This window comes from Sus scrofa, chromosome 11 (genome assembly GCF_000003025.6).
Source record: "Sus scrofa isolate TJ Tabasco breed Duroc chromosome 11, Sscrofa11.1, whole genome shotgun sequence".
NCBI lineage: Eukaryota > Metazoa > Chordata > Mammalia > Artiodactyla > Suidae > Sus > Sus scrofa.
This window is the reverse complement of record NC_010453.5, coordinates 7,157,831-7,176,704: the sequence shown is the minus strand read 5'-3', so window position 1 is coordinate 7,176,704 and position 18,874 is coordinate 7,157,831. Positions and strand designations below refer to the sequence as shown.

General features: G+C 49.5%; 1 long non-coding RNA gene across 4 annotated transcripts; it reads left to right on the top strand.

Moving 5' to 3' along the window:
• LOC102166670 lies at nucleotides 8,295-18,420 on the top strand. Of its 4 annotated transcripts, XR_002336644.1 has the most exons (5): nucleotides 8,295-8,457; nucleotides 9,246-9,489; nucleotides 11,326-11,437; nucleotides 14,461-14,528; nucleotides 16,876-18,420. It is a non-coding gene; the product is annotated as an uncharacterized LOC102166670 (long non-coding RNA). The 4 variants fall into 4 exon arrangements; XR_002336645.1 differs by lacking the exon at nucleotides 8,295-8,457 and having other exon boundaries at nucleotides 8,687-9,489; nucleotides 11,252-11,437; XR_001299457.2 differs by lacking the exon at nucleotides 8,295-8,457 and having other exon boundaries at nucleotides 8,693-9,489; nucleotides 17,324-18,420.

Below are 18,874 nucleotides of genomic sequence, written 5' to 3'. Positions count from 1 at the left end.
TGTCTCCGATTCTGATGTTCAGAACAGGTGGTCCAGGTGGGGACATTCGCCTGAAGCCACACCTGCAGAACCGGAATGGCGTGCAGACTGGACGCTCCGGGAGGCAGAGGGTTTGGGGCTCCTCCAGGCCTGGTCTCAGTGCTCACACAGTCAGTGCCCAGGCCCGCGAAGATGCGCCAGGACTGTATGCCTTAGTAGAGTGAAGGGCTGCTTGTCTGAAGTTTCCACGGAACAGGAGGGCACCCTAATCTGGAGGTGGGCATCAATGCTTTTTTTTTCCTAAGTTATGTCTCCAAACCGGGTGGCTACTTTGGCGAGACCCCAAACACCCAACGACCAGCCAAATCAAACCCCCAGACACCCTTCAAGCTTCCCCATCGACGGCTGGGAGCCACAGCAGAGCGTGTCCCCGCTCTGAGGGGCAGCCTTAAACTTCCGAAGCTGACTGGCCGCGGCCCTGACCCGCTCCTTCCCTCTGAAACGCAGGCCCGCGTCTCCCGCTGGCCTCCCTCCCTTTGGGGGTGGTTTCTTGCCGCCGCCTCCGTGGGGGTTTGTGTGTAGCACGGTGGCATCAAGAAAAAAGCGAACACTTACGTGGTGCTTGCTGCCCTTTGAGACAGTTCTTCTTTGACGAAGGCCTTGCCCCTGTGTGGCCAGAATCCCAGCCGGCCTGACTTGGGATTAACGGTGTCCATTCGTGGAGGAAGGTGGGGGCAGGTGCGTCAGAGCACGTGCTGCCCGTCAGACGGCTCAGCTGATGACCCTGTGCCGGAAAAGGACTCGGCTGGCATGGCCCCTCGCGGGGACAGGTGCTCAGGCACAGAGTGGGTCCCTTCGGCAAAGGATGACGCCCGGGCATGAATATGTATGTTTTGAGGAAGGAGTGACAGTGGAGACAGGACAAAGGACCGCAGCCAGGGCCCCCTCCCCAAGGCCTATAATGACACCAGGAGCCAGAGCTTCCTTGAGGAAAGCTGGTCCTGCTCACTTTTCGAGGTGAAACTGCACCTGAAGCCACGTTCCTGCGACGGGAACACTGCGGGCTCCTTCTGGCAGCATCATCAACACGACGTCTTTATGCTGACTGCATCCTCTGTCCAGAGACGTCGGAAAAAACAGGATGAGCCCCGTGGGTCTAAAGAGGACGCTCCACTTCCTTTCTCAAAACCTTCCGCCGTGTCCTCCCACCTTTGGTCTTGAATTCTAGAAGATGGATCTGCTGGCCCCGGACCCAAGAAGACAGTGCGCCACGGGTCTTTTCCACAGCAGCTCCGTCTCACGAAACACAGGTGCTTTTTACCGGATCTTTCCTGCGGCATTTAAAAAAATCTGCCCTGCACTTTGCCACATTGAGTTTTTCCATCCCCAAGGCACCGCTGCGAGCTGGTGGGAGGGGAAAGCGTTAAGTTCTCTTAGGCCTGCGGAGAGGAGAGGTCGACAGGTCCTGAATCACACAGGGACTCAGAATACCTGCCTGGGCGGTTTCTGAGTCAGTTTGAGGGCTGGCTGTTTATACAGCAGGAGGTATTTCTTCATTTGGGGAGCTTCATTTGGGGGGGGGGGCTCACTGAGTGTTTACTCCCTGCTCCCAAGCCAACAAAGTGAAAACAAAAATATATTCAGCAAAGTGTGTAGAGGAGTTCTCTTGTGATAACTCTACAGCTGGGTTATTTATTATGAAGCCGGAAAAGCCTATTCGAAAGCTAGCTGCAGCTTTTTTTTTTTTTTTTTTTCTGTCTTTTGTCTTTTTTGTTGTTGTTGTTGTTGTTGTTGTTGCTATTTCTTGGGCCGCTCCCGCGGCATATGGAGGTTCCCAGGCTAGGGGTCGAATCGGAGCTGTAGCCACCGGCCTACGCCAGAGCCACAGCAACGCGGGATCCGAGCCGCGTCTGCAACCTACACCACAGCTCACGGCAACGCCGGATCGTTAACCCACTGAGCAAGGGCAGGGACCGAACCCCCAACCTCAGGGTTCCTAGTCGGATTCGTTAACCACTGCGCCACGACGGGAACTCCTAGCTGCAGCTTTTGAAGGGGATTTTTCGGTGCAGGTCTGAGCCCTCATGACTGGCGTCACCCCCATCCCAATGGTGGGGAAAAGGCCTCTGAGTGGCAAGAGCAACAACTAAGCCCACTGGACACAAACAATTTTCTTACGTTTGGGTGAAAGGGGACTTTCCAAAGAGCCCCTTTTCCTGTCCTTCCCGGAGGCTCATGCTGGGGACAAGATGGCAGGGGGGATGGGAGTCCTTGGGCACCTGAACAAGCCTCTCCCGCACACTGGCAGTCTGGGACACCACCTTCAGCCCAATTAATAGTTTTTGTTCCTGTTTTTCCTGTTTCAGCCATACCTGCGGCATATGGAAGTTCCTGGGGCCAGGGACTGAATCCGAACCACATCTGCAACCTATGCCACAGCTGGATCCAGCAACACTGGATTCTGCAACCCACTGCACTGGGCTAGGGCTGGAACTGGCGCCTCCACAGAGACAAGCCAGATCATTAACCCACTGCGCCATAGCAAGAATTCCCCAATTAATATTAATCAATGTGTGTCAATGACTGGTTCTAAATGAAAAGTCTCCCCTTTTTAGATTCTGCTGTGGTTGAAACTCCTATTTTCTCTGATGCAATAAAATAATCTTAGAAGTTGGTTGGAACCACCTTGGTTCTTCCACTCCTGTGCGGACACAACAGTTCTCTAGCCTCTGCTTCATGCTTGGATGTGAAACAATTCTAGTTTCTTTGACAAGCCCATCTCCTTCTAGCTCCCTGGCCGGCCAGCTGCGGGACTCTTTCTGAGCCTGCTGTGAGTTTCCTGATTCCATTCTCTGGGGTAGTTTGGAAATCTACCCACACCAGTAGTCCTCACCTTCCCAAACAAAACCAAAACAACTCACACACACTCCCCAGACTACTAGGAGGTGTGGTCCACCCAGCCTAGTCAGCCTGTATCTTTTATTTCATATGCATTTGTATCCGTGCTGATCTGTAAGTTCCTTAGGCCACTTTATTGAGCTAACTAAATTCTATCCAGTCAAAAGTTTACCAAGCCGACCGGGAAACTCTTAGCCACCTGATATGGCAATGCAATGAAAAACGTCTTTTTTCAAAAAGACACTGGCTGTGACAATGACTAGAGAAGAAAGAAAATCCCTAGAATTCTTGGCAACCTGGCAATTTAACGTTGCCCACTGTGGTATACAGGTTTCTTTTAATGATCATCACAAGAGCTGGTCCTGCTGGATATGGAAAAGGTGAACTTAAGAAGGAAAACTTTCATAACCAGTTGGAAGTAAAAGAAGCTAGGCTGATAACAGTGTCTATAGATTTTAGATATGAAATATGAGAGACATTGGTTTCAGTTATTAAAAAGCATGAGCTTAAGCTTTTTGATCCCTTAATTAACGTGCTGGTTCAAAAAGTGTTCAAATGCAACCTTTCACAACTCATTTTCTAAAACGATATCATAAAAGCAGCAGAGTGAGCAAATCTATGCACATCTGTACTGCAGGAGACATCCTACTGTCTGCTGCCACACAGAAGAGCCGGAGTCCCAGCGCCTGTTCAAGATCTTCCTGGAAGGGCGGTCCTGACGATGTCATTAAGGGGCTCGAAAAAAGATGCGGCTCCAGAGCAGCCTCGCCCAACCTAGAGGTGGAGAGGCTACCTTGGTTGCCGGTGAAATTCGCATTGGGTTTGTTCCCTTCACCGGTGTCATCTGAGCCCCTTGTACCTTACCTTCTGCTGTCTGCACCTGTAACCCAAAGACATCCCAGGGACAGTGACGGTGTGCACTCCAGGTGTGTAATCCCCAAATGTCAGTTCAGTGAGGGGAACCGTCCGTTAAAACAAAAGTGGATTTTCCACAATTATCACCGTGGCTGGCAGAGGCCCAGGTTCAAAGTTTTCACACACACACCCCCCCCCCGCCTCAGTCCTTCCTGGGTGGGGGGGCGGGGGAAGAAGGAACGAGCATGGAACGTCTTCCCTTTCAGTTCTCTAGGTTCTGGCAGACTCTGTGCCCACATCATGATGTCTGAGTGCTCATCACATCAGAACAGCCAGATCTTAGGGTTTTTTACAACTCTAACGGCTCTGCTGGGTAGGTGCATCTATTAATATCCACTTTCACTGGTGCGTATAGACAGACTCTCAAATTAAGTTCTGACAGAGCAGTCTGAAATGGTGCAGAGCCCAGCAATTGGCCCACGCGCTAGAGTGACCATCTGTGGTCAAACACGTTTGAATTCTACCTGCTTATTCGCCAGGTGCTTGACTGAAGACTGATATTATGTCCAGATTGAAATGCCTACCTTGCATCTCACAGCACAAAGGGAATTCCTGGGTGTCTGAGTTTTTCCCCCTAAAGAATTTCCACTGGCCCACTTTGTATTTCTCAACAGCAATTCATATAGACTTGGAAAGTGATAAAATATGTGCAGCTGAGAGCCAGTGATGATCACAGACAGAGGAGAAAGAGAAAAGTATATACACGCAAAGAGACAGAAATAATCCGTTTGGGGGCATTTTCACAAAAAGTTGCCTTTTAGAGAGGAAATTGTACCTGAATTTCCAGAGGTAAAGCATTCACTTTGTAGAATGCTTGGAAAACTGAAATCCTCTCTCATTTTTATGACAAAATTGGACTTGTATTTCTCTAGTAACAAGTATCGGACCCAGAAAGATACAAAGAGTTCGGTAAGAATGCAGCAAGACGTACCCTCCAAAATCACACATCTCAAGGTAAGGCTGACCATCTTTTGCTGATAAAATATTAAAAGTCCACTCCAACTATGGTGCAGAATATGAATGCAAAGCAGTTAGAGTTACTTTTATATCTGGCATCATAGCTAAGACGCTTTAAAAGAAAAGCAATATTAGAACAGAACAAAACAATGGGACAGCAGAGTCACTTGGCTTCTAACAAGGTTTCTGCCTAATATTCTGTAAGAAGAGAAAAGACAACTTGCATTGATTGTGGAAGCTTCTGGAGTTTGGAAATGAATGGCTGATCAGAGATAGGCAGACACTCTGATTCAAGAAGCAGAAAGATAACTGGTAGGTTCTTTGGCCACAGACAGTTTCGCCACTGAGGAAGGACTGTTTAGACCAGCATTGGCAGGGAACTGAGGTAGCAGTCAGAGCAAACAAGATTGCAGCCAACGTCAGGGTACAGATAGCAATCGAATACACTGGAATTCAAAGCAGGTTGTTCATAGGGCCTGTCTTCCTCAACAGGAATAGAAGTTCCATGTGGGCAGTGATTTGACATTTTGCTCATGGCTGGATCCCCAGCTTCTGCAACAGTTCCTGGCTCCTAGATAGCTGATGAGTGAATGAACATAAACTGAGTTTCAGAAGACAGATTTGCCCAAGGAAATTAAATTCCACAGATGTCTAATGAGCACCTGAGCAGTGCCATGCTAAGCGTCCTCATGGGATACAGAAGTCACTACAGAGTGGCAATGGGGATGCACCCTGAGGGGGTTTACTAAATGCTGGATGGTAGGAAAGGCAGGAACTGGGACCCAAATGCTAGGCCTGGTCTTGGAATTCAGTTCCCTGAGCTCCCCTGCCAACAGGAACTGCTTCATCTGCCTTGTGTGCCCGGTGCCAGCTCAGGGCACTTCCAGCAGGTGCTCAACAGAAGCCTGTGAATTGATAAGCTGGCGAGAGGGATCCAATCCAGCTGGAGGATCAGCAAGCTGGGGGGGAACAGTCAGGGACTCGGCCTGGCTTCCTTCCTCCATCTCCAGCTCACTCACTTGAATGGCCGGGGCCGGGCTAGAACCGAGACTGTCAGAGTGAAGCCTGGGAACTCAGGCCCCAGGGCCCTGGTTGGGACTTCCTGTATCAAAATCTTTTTTTTTTTTTTTTTTTTTTTTTTTTGTCTTTTTGCTATTTCTTGGGCTGCTCCTGCGGCATAGGGAGCTTCCCAGGCTAGGGGTCCAATCGGAGCTGTAGCCCCTGGCCTACGCCAGAGCCACAGCAACACGGGATCCGAGCCGCGTCTGCAACCTACACCACAGCTCAGGGCAACGCCCGATCCTCAACCCACCGAGCAAGGGCAGGGATCGGACCCACAACCTCATGGTTCCTAGTCGGATTCGTTAACCACTGCGCCACGACGGGAGCTCCTGTATCAAAATCTTGAGAGAGGCACCCAGACCGTAGCATCATAAACAAGTATCCAGGTAAGTCTCCTGCACATACCAAAGTTTGGATTCTACTGAAGTAGGATTTTGTAGACTAGTGAACAGATCTAGTATGAATTCCTTCTCAAGTATCCGCATTCGTCACTGAAATCCTAAGGGCACAGGACATTGTTATTTGGGGTGGTTCCCATGGACCAGGGACTGTTCGAGATGCTTTCACATATGATAACTTAATATTCGATCATTCAAAGGGTAGTTTTATCATATCTACTTTTAAGGATGCGAGCTCAAGGATAGCTAAGAACTTGCCTAATATTTGCACAGCAAGTACCAAGTGGCAATCCAGAGCAGGTCTGTTCAATTCCCGAGACCACATGCTCCCCTGTGTCTTGCTACTTCTTGGGGAAATGCAGAGTGGAGGGCACCCCGACCTTCCGTAGTAGCCGTTTTTTTAGGAAATGGCCACAGACTCAGTTTCGGACTGGTTGACTCTATCATGATGGATTTCTGGGAATCACAATTTAAGCATATATGCCTTAGGCCTAGGCAGAGAGTGTCTAAACCACCTACGACTTAAATAATCCTTATAAAAAGGCCGAACCCCGGATGAAGTGGTTCCTGTCTGGGGCAGGAAATTCAGGGGCAGAGGCAGACAAGCACCTTAAGTGGGCAAGAGGGGAGGTGGAGGCTGTCACATCTGACACTGGTCCCGCCTACAACCCCGCCCAGGGGGACAGGTCTTCTCAGATTTCAAAGAGCAGCCAAAAGTCCAACTTTCCCTGGGAAATACCCTGATTTTTAAATATAGATAAGGAGGTCAAAAGTTGAAAATACACTTCAAAGGGCAAACAAACAGGTCTGGAAAACAAGGACCAGCCGATGAGCTCCAGCCTACAATCTCTGGTCTGGAGCTAACTCCCAGGAACTTAAGCAACACGGAGTAACTAGGGTAGTGTCCACTGAAGCGTATGTCTTTGCACCCTATTCACGTGAGGGTACATCCTATCACTATTGCTGGTTTAATTTGCTAAAGCATGCATCACATCACCTTTGATCTTATTCAGGTTTATGAGTTGTGGCTTGAAGGCCACATTTTTATAAACTGAATTGGGCCTTTCTATTAACGACTGGGAGGATGCCTCATTCTGGCACTGAGCAACTTACAAATGAATGATTCCCTAGCCTTTCAGTTCATTTCACAGGAAAATAGAGTAAATTCTCTGGGAAGAGACTTCAGTTTTCGTAAGCAACCCTCCTTCTTTATAAAAACTAATCGCATTTGGAGATTTCCTAAGACCTTGGTACTGAAGCATCAAAGCTGCTGTGTTTCAGAGCAGAAATTCTCTGGCGCGCAATACATACCTGATAATGTGTGATTTACTATAAAAGACACGCGTTCTAAACCAGGAAGTTGAGAACAACGAATAGGGTTTTCATCCCTATTATTTAATGACATGTAATGTTAACAAGTAGAATAACAATGAACTAGCCAATGAATTGTTTTGTTTTGTTTTGTTTTAAACACTTCCACGGTCTAAAAAACACTTGACTCTCAGTATTGGCAACACTTTAGGGAAGATTTTCATATCCATTTTACACACAGCAGGGTTAAAAAGATAACCTCTCCCTCTGCTTTTCTTTTTGCAACGTGCACGCATTTATGTCGTGTTACCAAGTGAGGCAATATTAACCGACCAAAGCAGAAATCATCATTAAATCAACATCACACAATGTCACAATGTCACCAGTCTCACCAGTCTAATGATGTTAAACGCAGGATAGGCGCACAAGCAGCGGTGTGAACGGATTAAAATGGCACTTACAAGGATGACCCGCAAAGATTCCTAGTTTCAAGACCCAACAAAAGCCTCCAGGAAGTAGGCGGCAGGTTTTAGTCTCACTTAGTTTCACGGCTACGCTTTTTAACGGTAGTGTTCCACCGTAAAACAAAAGCGCACCACAGCAGCCTGGAGAATTTTGGAGAAGAAAAGCCTCCTCTTTCCCGGAAGTCTAGCGGGGCCGAGTTGGCCGAGCGCGCGCCGCCGCCGCCGCCGCCGCCGCCACCGGGAGCGCCCCCGAGCCCCGCGCCCCGCGCCCGCCCGCCGGCCGCGTGCTGCAGCCGCCGCGGCCCGGGCGGGGCCAGGGGTGGGGGTGGGTTCGCTGGTTTGGAGGGTGGGTGGGGTTGGCTGTTTCTGGAAAGCTCAGCGGAGCTAATCTAATCTTCCAAGGCGCGTCCGCTGCCCGAGAGCAGCGCTCACAGTCCGCAGCGCCGGGAGGGCTCCGCGGCCTCCCCCTCCCGGTACCACCTCGCCCCTCCCCCACGCCGCCTACCTCCCTTCCCCCTCGGCCTCCAGTCGCCTCCCATCCAGCATCCCCCTCCCCGCTCCTCCATCCCCCTCCCCTCCCTCCTCCCCCAGCCCCCGCTTCCTCCTTTCCCCTCCCCACCTCCTCCTTTCCCCTCCCCACCTCCCACCTCCCTTTCTCCAACTTCCCCGCCTCCTGCTTCCTCCCCCCTCTCCCTCCCTCTCCCTCCCCCCCCACTCCAACCCCCAGGGCTGCGGGCGGCTCCCGGGTTTCGCTGGAGCACACGCATTTGCGCAGAATGTGGTTCCCAGGCTCTCGGTCAAGAACTGAGATGGGAAAAGTTGGCTGGCGGCTCCCGCTGCCCGGCCCCCCTCGAGCCCGGCCCGTCCGCGTCCGGAAAGCGCGGCGCTCGCAGAAGGGCGAGGGGGCTGCGCTCTCCGCTTTTCTTCTCACTTTCACCGTGATCGTACCCTTGACGTTGAGCACCCGTTAATGCGCAGCGGGACTTACTGTTTTAGAGGAGAAAACGAGGGCGGAAAGGGGGACTGAGAGGGAGAGAGGCGAGGGGGAGGCGAGAGAACAGGGGTGCGAGTTGGCGCGGGCGGCCTGGGGATGGAGGAGCCTTTGGGCTGAATTGCCTGTTTGATCTCGTCCGCGCTGCGCAGGGGTAGGCCGCTGGAAAGACTGGGTGGCCTGGACAACAGGGTCCGAGGGGAAGAAGGTGTATTTCTGTTGCTGGACATGATGGCCACACAATCTTGCTTCCCACTTTCCTGTCTACAGGCTCAGTAGATCCAGATCGTGTGAGTCTCTTTTATTCCCGTTTTGCACGTGAGGCCACGGAGGCCGGGATAGACCAGGATCGCACACGTCTTGGGGGCCTACTCCGGACTCAAACCTACGTCTCTGTGACTCCAAAACTCATATTATACTATGACCTAGTATTTGCTGGTGTAAGACGAATGGTTCCGTTTTAGCGCAGATGCAAGCGCCACCTTATTTGGAGGACAGGCAGGTAGATCTGCAGGTAGGTATGTGCTCAGAATTCTTCCAGGCTCCTATCTCACGATGGACATAATCAGTTCTATCTTTACCCTTCGGGATGTTAAGGAGGCCTTTCATTAGCAGGAATCTCTGAATTCCTAGACCCTCTGCAGAGTAAATACTTGGGAGCCGTTGTGTCCGGTTAACCCAAGTCTCCTTGTGGCTTGTTAGGGAAATTCCTTGAGCCCTCGTCTGGTATCCCGGTGCAAAATTACTGGGCAATCCAATAGGGTTTTTTAAATCCCCCAAATTCCCATTTTTCTACAAAGGGAAAGCTACAGTAGGAGGGGGAGACCAGCAAAGCAAGTGACACTTGAAGGTTTAATGGGACTCTTGCAACACACTCAGGAAGCTCTGCTGGGCTGTGAAAAAACATGGGGATTCTTGGCCCCTTTGCTATTTTATAAGGTATTTACCTGGGGACTAAGGAGATGGGTACCCAGGTGGCGATCGTGATGGGACACTTTGTGGTCCACCCTGTACGTGTGTTCCCTTCCTGCTTCCCCCCAGTGAATAAAAACGCACACCCTGTTCTCTTAGGCCCTTCAGTAGTTTCAGAAGATTTCAAGATGCCACCAAGGATGTGTTTTGCTTCGGTTGCTATATTTACTTCTACTTGATATCTAGGCACTGGAGTTACCAGACACACCCAAATCGCCATCCCCCAAGATCAAGATTTGACATGCCTCGCCTTCTAAGAAAGTCTGTGGGAAGCCTGCTTCTCAAATAGTGTTTTACATGTGTTCCTGTGCAGGGCAGGGGAATGGGTGTTTAAGTGCTGTGTCGTAGAATAATACCTCAGGGTGCTATTTGATGGTTCATTTATTTCTAAACCTCATATAGCTCCCATATTGATACCCACCCCCTCCATGGGAGCACTAGGAAGTTCTCCTGGTTATCCTGCCTCTATTTGTACAGGCTAAGAACTGAAGCCACCAAAAGGGGGGGATTAGTAAAACCTGGCACCCAAGCCCTGTTTGGTGGGGGGGTGGGCACATGCCATCGTGGGCCTGCAGCTCCCAAGGCAGACAGCCAAGAGAGGAGGAAGCCAGTTCCACTGGCCAGCTGGGCGAGTGGCCGTGAACCCCTGCATTGGAAGGGGCCTCAGTGGTTCGGGCCATTTTCTCCAGGGTCGTCAACTTCTCTGGTCTGTTGGTCATGACAGCCTACAGGGGCCCGAGGTCAAGCTTTCCTTATATTGAGGAGCAACTGCTGGAGGCTGGTCAGAGCCTCTCCTGCTTCCTGCCAGGCACCCTGAAGGGGAGGGAGGAATCAGGGGAGTCAATGCCGTTGGCCCAGAGCTGCTGCCTGCTCTGGCCTTGGAGCCTCTGCTCCTTGTGGGCCACCCTGCACCCTCTCCTGCCAGGGCTTGTCTGCCACTGCCAAGCCTGGGGCCCCAGACCCTTCCTGGCCCTTGTGCCTCTGCTGGATGCCATTCCCGGGCAATGCAGAAGCAAGTCCAGGCGGATACGATCCGTGAGAAACAACGGGCCACGGGGATGTTTGCCATTTGACGGAGCCCATGCACAGACAATGCTTGGCTCCCAGGGCTGGCTCGGGGACAGGGTAGCTCCAGGCCTCTGCTGTGGCAGAACAGTCAGGGAGGTGCTCTGGGTTTTCAGCGCCTCTTAAATCATTCCGGGGAGAGAGCCACTTCTGCACGCACAGCCTGCTGCTGGCGCTGTCACAAGAAGATGAACTACAGGTCATAAAATCAAGATGAAGTTCTGTGTAAATCTTTCCAGCTCACAAAGATGGTAGAAAGTTGAAGATGAAAGGGATATGAAAGGCTGTCTCCTTCTACCTCCTCATTCCACAGCTGTAAAACCCGAGGCCCCGAGGCGGGCTTGCACAGCTCCCCTGGCTCTCCGTCCACGTCCACGTCTCTGCTGTCCACTGCTCCTAGAGCACCTTTCGACTCTTGAAAACAGGTAAAGAGAAATCTGCCCTCCGGCATCTTCACCTCCAACTACATTTGTTGTTTCCAGCTGCTAAAAATTGGTACTTTTAGAAGTCAATTGTCCTGCCAGTTACCAAGGGTCGGGGCTCCGGTGAGTGCTGATTTGGAGACGGTTGGAAGCATCGTGGCCAAGCCTCCTCCCTGGCACCTGGCGATTCTGTCCTTCAAGTCCCTGGGTGTGTGCCCTCAGCAAATACTAACCCACAGAGTGTGTTGCCAACTCCAGTCATCTGTGCATTTGCCCTCTGGGGATGGAAAGCTGGAGGAAATGCCATTTCCTAATCTCCTTGGGGCTTGGACCGCAAGATATTTTTGCCCGGTGGGGTGGGTGGAAGCCTTCAGAGAGTAAATGTGTCTTTAGGGCCTGCGGTGCCCTCAGGATCCTTTAAGGGACATGGCTGCCGAGAAAAACCCACAGATGGTTCTGGCTTTGTCTTTACCTCATTAAGCCCTTTGGGTTGCAGGAGTTCCCCTCGTGGCTCAGCGGAAAAGAATCTGACTAGCGTCTATGAGGATGCAGGTTCGATTCCTGGCCTCGCTCAGTGGGTTAAGGATCTAGTGTTGCCATGAGCTATGGTGTAGGTGGCAGATGCGACTCAGGTGCTGAGTTGCTGTGGCTGTGGTGTAGGCTAGTGGCTATAGCTCTAATTCGATTCCTAGTCTGGAATCTCCATATGCCGAAGGTGAGGCCCTAAATAGACCCAAAAAAAAAAAAAAAAAAAAAAAAAAAAAAGCCTTTTGGGCTGCAAGGAATCAACTTGAGCTGGCTTAAGCATTAAGCAGTGCCTCATCAAGTCCAAGGACAGATGGCTGCCAGACACCCAGGCAGGACCCTTTCTCCAGCTTTGTCTCTGCTTCCTCTCGCGCGCTCTCTCGCTCTCCCCCCCTCGCCCTCGCCTCGCTCTCGCCCTGCAATGGCCTTTCCTTTCTTCTCCGTGGGTGATCCTGCTACAGTCACCACATTTGCATCTCCTCTTGGTCCAGTACCACGTTCCCGGGAAGGAGAATGCAATTGTCCCAGCCTGGGGCAGGTACACAACTTGATCTAAGCAGGGTGACCACAGGCAGGGTGCCCTGAGAGACAGCCAGAGGGGCAGTTCTCCCGGAGGGAGAGTCCAGGGGGATGGGCAGACATTTCTAGAGAGTGACTATTACGGGCTTCGATCAAATTAGTTGTTGATAGAAAAAAGTGGTATGGTACAGGTGGGAGTCTGGGACGGTTCAGACACTCTGGAGACTTAATTTGCCTAAATAATTGTTGTTGTTTTTTTTTAATCTTTTTTTTAGGGCCGCACCTGAGGCATATGGAGATTCCCGGCGAGGGGTCAAATCAGTACTGTAGCCACCAGCCTATGCCACAGCCACAGCAACTCGGGATCTGAGCCACATCTGCGACCTACCCTGCAGCTCATGGCAACACCGGATCCTTAATCCATTGAGAGAGGCCAGGGATCAAACCTGTGTCCTCATGGATGCTGGTCAGATTTGTTTCCGCTGAGCCGCAATGGGAACTCCTGATTTGCCTAAATTCTTGAGTGATAAATTCTCTGTCATGGAGCTGTGGTTAGAGAGCGATTTCCTTGCAGTTCAATCCTGTCATCTGGGCTCCAAGAAAGCCATTCAGAGGAATGTCTTATTAATCTTTTAGTGGTTATTATCACGTACATTTTTATCTTGTTGAAGTGTGTTGGCTAGATAGACACTGAAAATTAATGAAAGTGTAATTTTAAGTTTGTAGGTATTGATATATACAGGTACACATACCGACTGTATTTTTAAACACCCAACCTACTTGGAAGCAACTTGGATTTGGAAGCAACTTCTTCTTTTTTTTTTTTTTCTTTTTAGGACCGTACCTGTGGCATATGGAAGTTCCCAGGCTAGGTGTCAATTGGAGCTGTAGCTGCCTGCCTACACCACAGCCACAGCAACGGAAAAACGTTGGGATCTGAGCCGCGTCTACAAACTGCACCACAGCTCACGGCAACGATGGATACCTAACCCACTGAGAAAGGCTAGAGATCGAACCTGCGTCCTCATGCAGGTTCATGACAGCTGAGCCATGACGGGAAATGACTTCTAGCAAAAACACAGAAGTATGACAAAAGCTCACTAACACTAAAAAAAGAAGTAAAAGTCAAGAAGCAAGCAGGCTGCAGTTAAGCCAGTTGGCAGAGATGGTCAGGCTTTAACTCCTGGTCTGATTTTTTTTTTTTTTGTCTTTTCTAGGGCCGCACCCATGGCAAATGGAGGTTCCCAGGCTAGGGCTCTAATTGGAGCTGTAGCCGATGGCCTACACCAGAGCCACAGCACCATGGGATCTAAGCCAAGTCTTCGACCTACACTGCAGCTCATGGCAATGCCAGATCCTTAACCCAGTGAGCGGCCAGGGATCGAACCTGCATTCCAGCGCTCCTAAGACCCTGCCAATCCTGTTGCACCACAGCAGGAACTCCTATGCTGTCATTTTAAATGCGTTAATAAATATTTAATTTCGTTTTTAATTCTTAATATGTTAAGTATGGATGGATATATACCATATAAGCAACAACTCTTTGGGGTTCTCAGCAATTTTTAGCAGTGCAAAGGGGTCCTGGATCCAAAATGTTTGAGAACTGTTATGGAGCATCTTAATGTTATTTATGTATCTGCGATGGTGAATTTTGCCCCCAAAGTTCCTTTTTAGAAGACATTGGGCATGTCTCTGATCCTGTGCAAAACTAAAATCCTTTCATGAATAGATCAAGTATTATTTTTATACACATAACATTCATTCATTGCTCATTTTACCTGTTCAAAAAACATGTACTGAACACCTGTTATATATGTTCCAGGTGGGTATCTGGTTCTGAAGACAGCAAAGGGCAAGACAGACATGACCCCTGCCCTCACCTAGACTTGTGATCTAGTTGCAAAGGGGGAGCAATAATGACTTGAAAATAATTCAGGATCGACGTAAAATCAGATGGAAACAGCTTTTGTTTATCTTCACAGGAACTGCCAGTTAAAAAGAATACTACCTATTTTATTGAGCCTGAAGGGTTGAGGACATCACAGACCAGGTATGAATTTACTGGTGTTTCAGGTGACAGCAGCCCTAGTCTGTTATTATTGTCTTTAACCATGTGACATGTTTTGACAAAATTCAGTATAAATCAACAAAAATCTAGATTAGAAAATACTATACTTGTATTTCAAAAGATTTTTCATTTTGGAAATATTGGGTTTCTGGAGGGATTGATCAAAAACTGTATTTTAATTGCTTAAAAAATAAATGTGACCTTTTTTTTATTTTATTAAAAAAATTTTTTTGGCCACTTCTGTGGTATGTGGAAGTTCCTGGGCCAAGGATAGAACCCCCACCACAGCAATGACCTGAGCCATAGCAGTGACAACACCGGATCCTTAACCCACTAGGCCATCAGGGAACTCCTCAACAACTTTATTGATGGAATAAACAGTTTATTGTATACTTAAAATATGATTCAAATGATCATAACTTTTCCATAACATGTATGATGCATCTAGGAAGACAAAACTACATTGTACGTTATCGTAAAAGAGAAGGAGGCAAGGCGCTCCCACCGTGGCTCAGCAGAAACGAATCCGACTAGTATCCATGAAGATGCAGGTTCGATCCCTGGCCTTGCTCAGTAGGTTAAGATCCGGCGTTGCCGTGAGCTGCGGTGTAGGTCGAAGACTCGGCTCGGATCCCGTGTTGCTTTGGCTGTGGCATTGGCTGGCAGCTATAGTTCCAATTTGACCCCTAGCCTGGGAACTTCCATATGCAGGTGTGGCCCTAAAAAAAAAAAAAAAAAAAAGGAAAAGAAGGAAGCAAGCTTCTAGGTGTGGTCCGTGTCTAATATTAGGTGAGCTCAGGCCAGGAGAAAAAGTCCAGAGTTGGTAAAAGAGAAATGCCAAAGAAAATATGAACTGCATTTCTTTAAAAGCATAGCTGGGGGAGTTCCGGTCGTGGCTCAGTGGTTAACGAATCCAACCAGGAACCATGAGGTTGGGGGTTTGATCCCTGGCCTTGCTCAGTGGGTTAAGGATCCAGTGTTGCTGTGGCTCTGGCGTAGGCCGGCGGCTACAGCTCAGATTAGACCCCTTGCCTGGGAACCTCCATGTGCCGCGGAGTGGCCCAAGAAATGGCAAAAAGACAAAAATAAAATAAAATAAAAGCATAGCTGGGCTGGAAGTTCAAGGTGGTGTGTGTTCATCAGTATTTAGACAAAAATCTTTTATAGTGTCCTTGCTGATTAATGGACTTTGTTGTGGGGTAGCTGTAGGGCAATTAGGTTGATTTGCTGTTTCTTGAACAATCATTTCCCCAAAGAATTGGCGATGGATCCGTTCCAACTTTTTTTGGGTGTGTATGGGGGTGCTAAACCCATGCATGTGGAAGTTCCTGGGCCGGCCAGGGATCAAACCTGAGCCACAGCAGTGACCCTAGGCACTGCAGTGACAATGCTAGATCCTTAACCTGCTGCACCACAAGAGAACTCAACACAGTATTATTTTAAGTGATATCCTTAAATATCTGCTGAAGAAATCTGTTGATGGCAAAGATGGGAGAAATAGCTTATACACTGAGATGCTAAAACCAGGGTCCGAAAATATCTTTTAAAACTGAAAACATGTGCCAAGTCTAATAAGACAGAAGATAATAGGGACGTATCCCACAATTAGGCCCCCTAAAGCCATCCAAGCAAATTGAGGATGTTTGGAACCTGGCATGTTTAAATGGAACCGGGATGAGGCAAATATAAAAATGTGTCTGTAGGATTTCCCGTCGTGGTGCAGTGGTTAACGAATCCGACTAGGAACCATGAGGTTTCGGGTTCGGTCCCTGCCCTTGCTCAGTGGGTTAAGGATCTGGCGTTGCCGTGAGCTGTGGTGTAGGTTGCAGACGAGGCTCGGATCCCGTGTTGCTGTAGCTCTGGCGTAGGCCGGTGGCTACAGCTCCGATTGGACCCCTAGCCTGGGAACCTCCATATGCCGCAGGAGTGGCCCAAGAAATGGCAAAAAGACAAAAACAAACAAACAAACAAAAAAAACAAAAAAAAAAACTTAGGAGAAAAAAAATGTGTCTGTAAAGTTATGAGCTTATGAGTGGGCTACAACTTGGCTTCTAGGATGTTTCCTGAAGCTCCATGTTATCAGGAGGTATTAGGGTAGGGGGCAGGAGGGTGAGAGTGGCAAAGACACTCAGGTGGGGAGTGTGGTTAAAGAGGGCCGTGTGCAAAAGACAACAGCCACCTGCGTCAATGGCTTCCTAACGCGCAACAGGAGAGGCCTCAGAGCGTATTAATAGGAATATTACGTCCAGAATAAAGGAGGGATAGTCCCGCGTAAGTTAGGTCTCACCTGGAATTTTGCAGGCAAGTCTGGGTTCTTACCTTTATACAGAGACTTTGACCAGCCAGAAAAAGAGAGATGACAGCAACTGAGATGAAAGGGTCCTGAAATCACATCACATCCCTGCGCCCAACTCTGCGGAGCGAGACCCTGTCAAGGCTCCGGGTCTCCTGGCGACCTCTCAAACCTCATTTCCCACCCGCGCCCCCTGACTGTCTGCCCTCCAGCGTCCCCGACCTCCTTGTCCTCCGCAGACATCAAGGATGTGTCATTGCAGGGCCTTGGCTCCCCTCCCCCCATTTCAAATGGCTCATCCCTCAGTCCAGTCGGGTCTCGGCTCAGATGTCACCTCCTCATCGGGGCTCCCTTGCCTCCTGACCCAGAGCAGCATGCCCCTGTCCGAGTCTCTGAGCTTGCCTTTCCTTCAGTGTTTTTATTATTCTATGACCCGACATTCTCCATTCACGTGTAACTGTTTATTCTCTGTCTTCTGAAATAGAGGACAAGGCCCGGAGGGATGGGACTTTGTCTGCTGCCCTCTCACATCCCGACTGGTACACCTCAGTGAACAATTTGTAATGGACACAGTGAATACAGCAAGGCCCTACTGCAAACCCGAGGACGCAAAGCCTCTGAGAACCTCTCAGACACGGAAGGGGCCACGAGGCTTTTCCCACGTGGCCAGGCTGGAGCAATGAGTGGGTGCCGGGGAGAGAGCTTCAGGAATCTCAGGCTCTGGGTAAAGAACTCTTTCCCGGGATTCCCGCTGTGGCACGACAGGTCTGTGGCATCTCTGGAGCAGGGTTGATCCCTGGCCTGACACAGTGGGTTAAGGATTCCTCATTGCCGCAGCTGTGGTATAGGTTGCAACTGGGATCTGATCCCTGGCCCAGGAACTCCGTATGTTGCAGGGCAGCAAAAATAAATAAATAAATAAATACACGAAAAGGAACTTTCCCAAGAGTTGGAACGGGTGGGGCTCTGTGCCTGTTTCCTGGGGGCTGAGGAGGCCACCTGGCAGGGATATTGTTCGGAAGTTGAATTTGCCCGTATCAAAGACTTTTCTTCCATTTCAAAGTTTTGTGAGATGGTCACAGGTCAGCCCACCTCTGTCTCGTGAAAACCATTCTGAGTTTAGTCTTCTGGAATAGTTTTCATATGTGAACACATCTCCAGTGTCTTGCCTGTGATCATGGGGCTCGATTTGTAGAAACGATGCCTGTTTTCTGAAACATGGAAGGGAATATATTTGATTCAGAGGAGAAAGCTTTGATTTCATGGGAAATGTGTGTCCTTTCCGAGAACCTCCTAAGAATGAGCCCAGTGTCCTTCGTGTTTCTCCTTCCCCTGTCCGAGGTGCTTACCACCCTTATAAATAATCAGAAATGTTGCTTCCGGAGGCTCTTTCTAGATAAGACATGGTGTCTCTCCCAAGGAGAATGATGTTAGCACTCAACGGCTGAGAAAGGAAGTGAATTATCCCTTTGAAACTACCAGGGCACTTGAGGTGGTCAGGAATTATCCTGGTATAGACAGACAGACAGACAAAAGGTAAACAAGACTCTGGTATGTTTTTTGTTTTGGGGTTTTTTTTTTTTTTTTTTTTGGCTGCACCCACAGCTTGTGGAAATTCCTGAGTCAAGGATCAAACCTGTGCCACAGCAGCGACCTGAGTCATTGCAGTGACAACACCTGATTCTTGACTGGCTGCACCACATGGGAACTCCTCTGGTATATGCTTTTTTTTTTTTTTTTTTTGTCTTTTTGTTATTTCTTGGGCCGCTCCTGCGGCATATGGAGGTTCTCAGGCTAGGGGTCCAATCGGAGCTGTACCGCCAGCCTACTCCAGAGCCACAGCAACTCAGGATTCAAGCCGCGTCTGCGACCTACACCACAGCTCACGGCAACGCCGGAACCCTGACTCACTGAGCAAGGGCAGGGACTGAACCCGCAACCTCATGGTTCCTAGTTGGATTCGTTAACCACTGCGCCACGACGGGAACTCCTTTTTTTTGTCTTTTTGACTTTTCTAGGGCCACACCCATCGCAT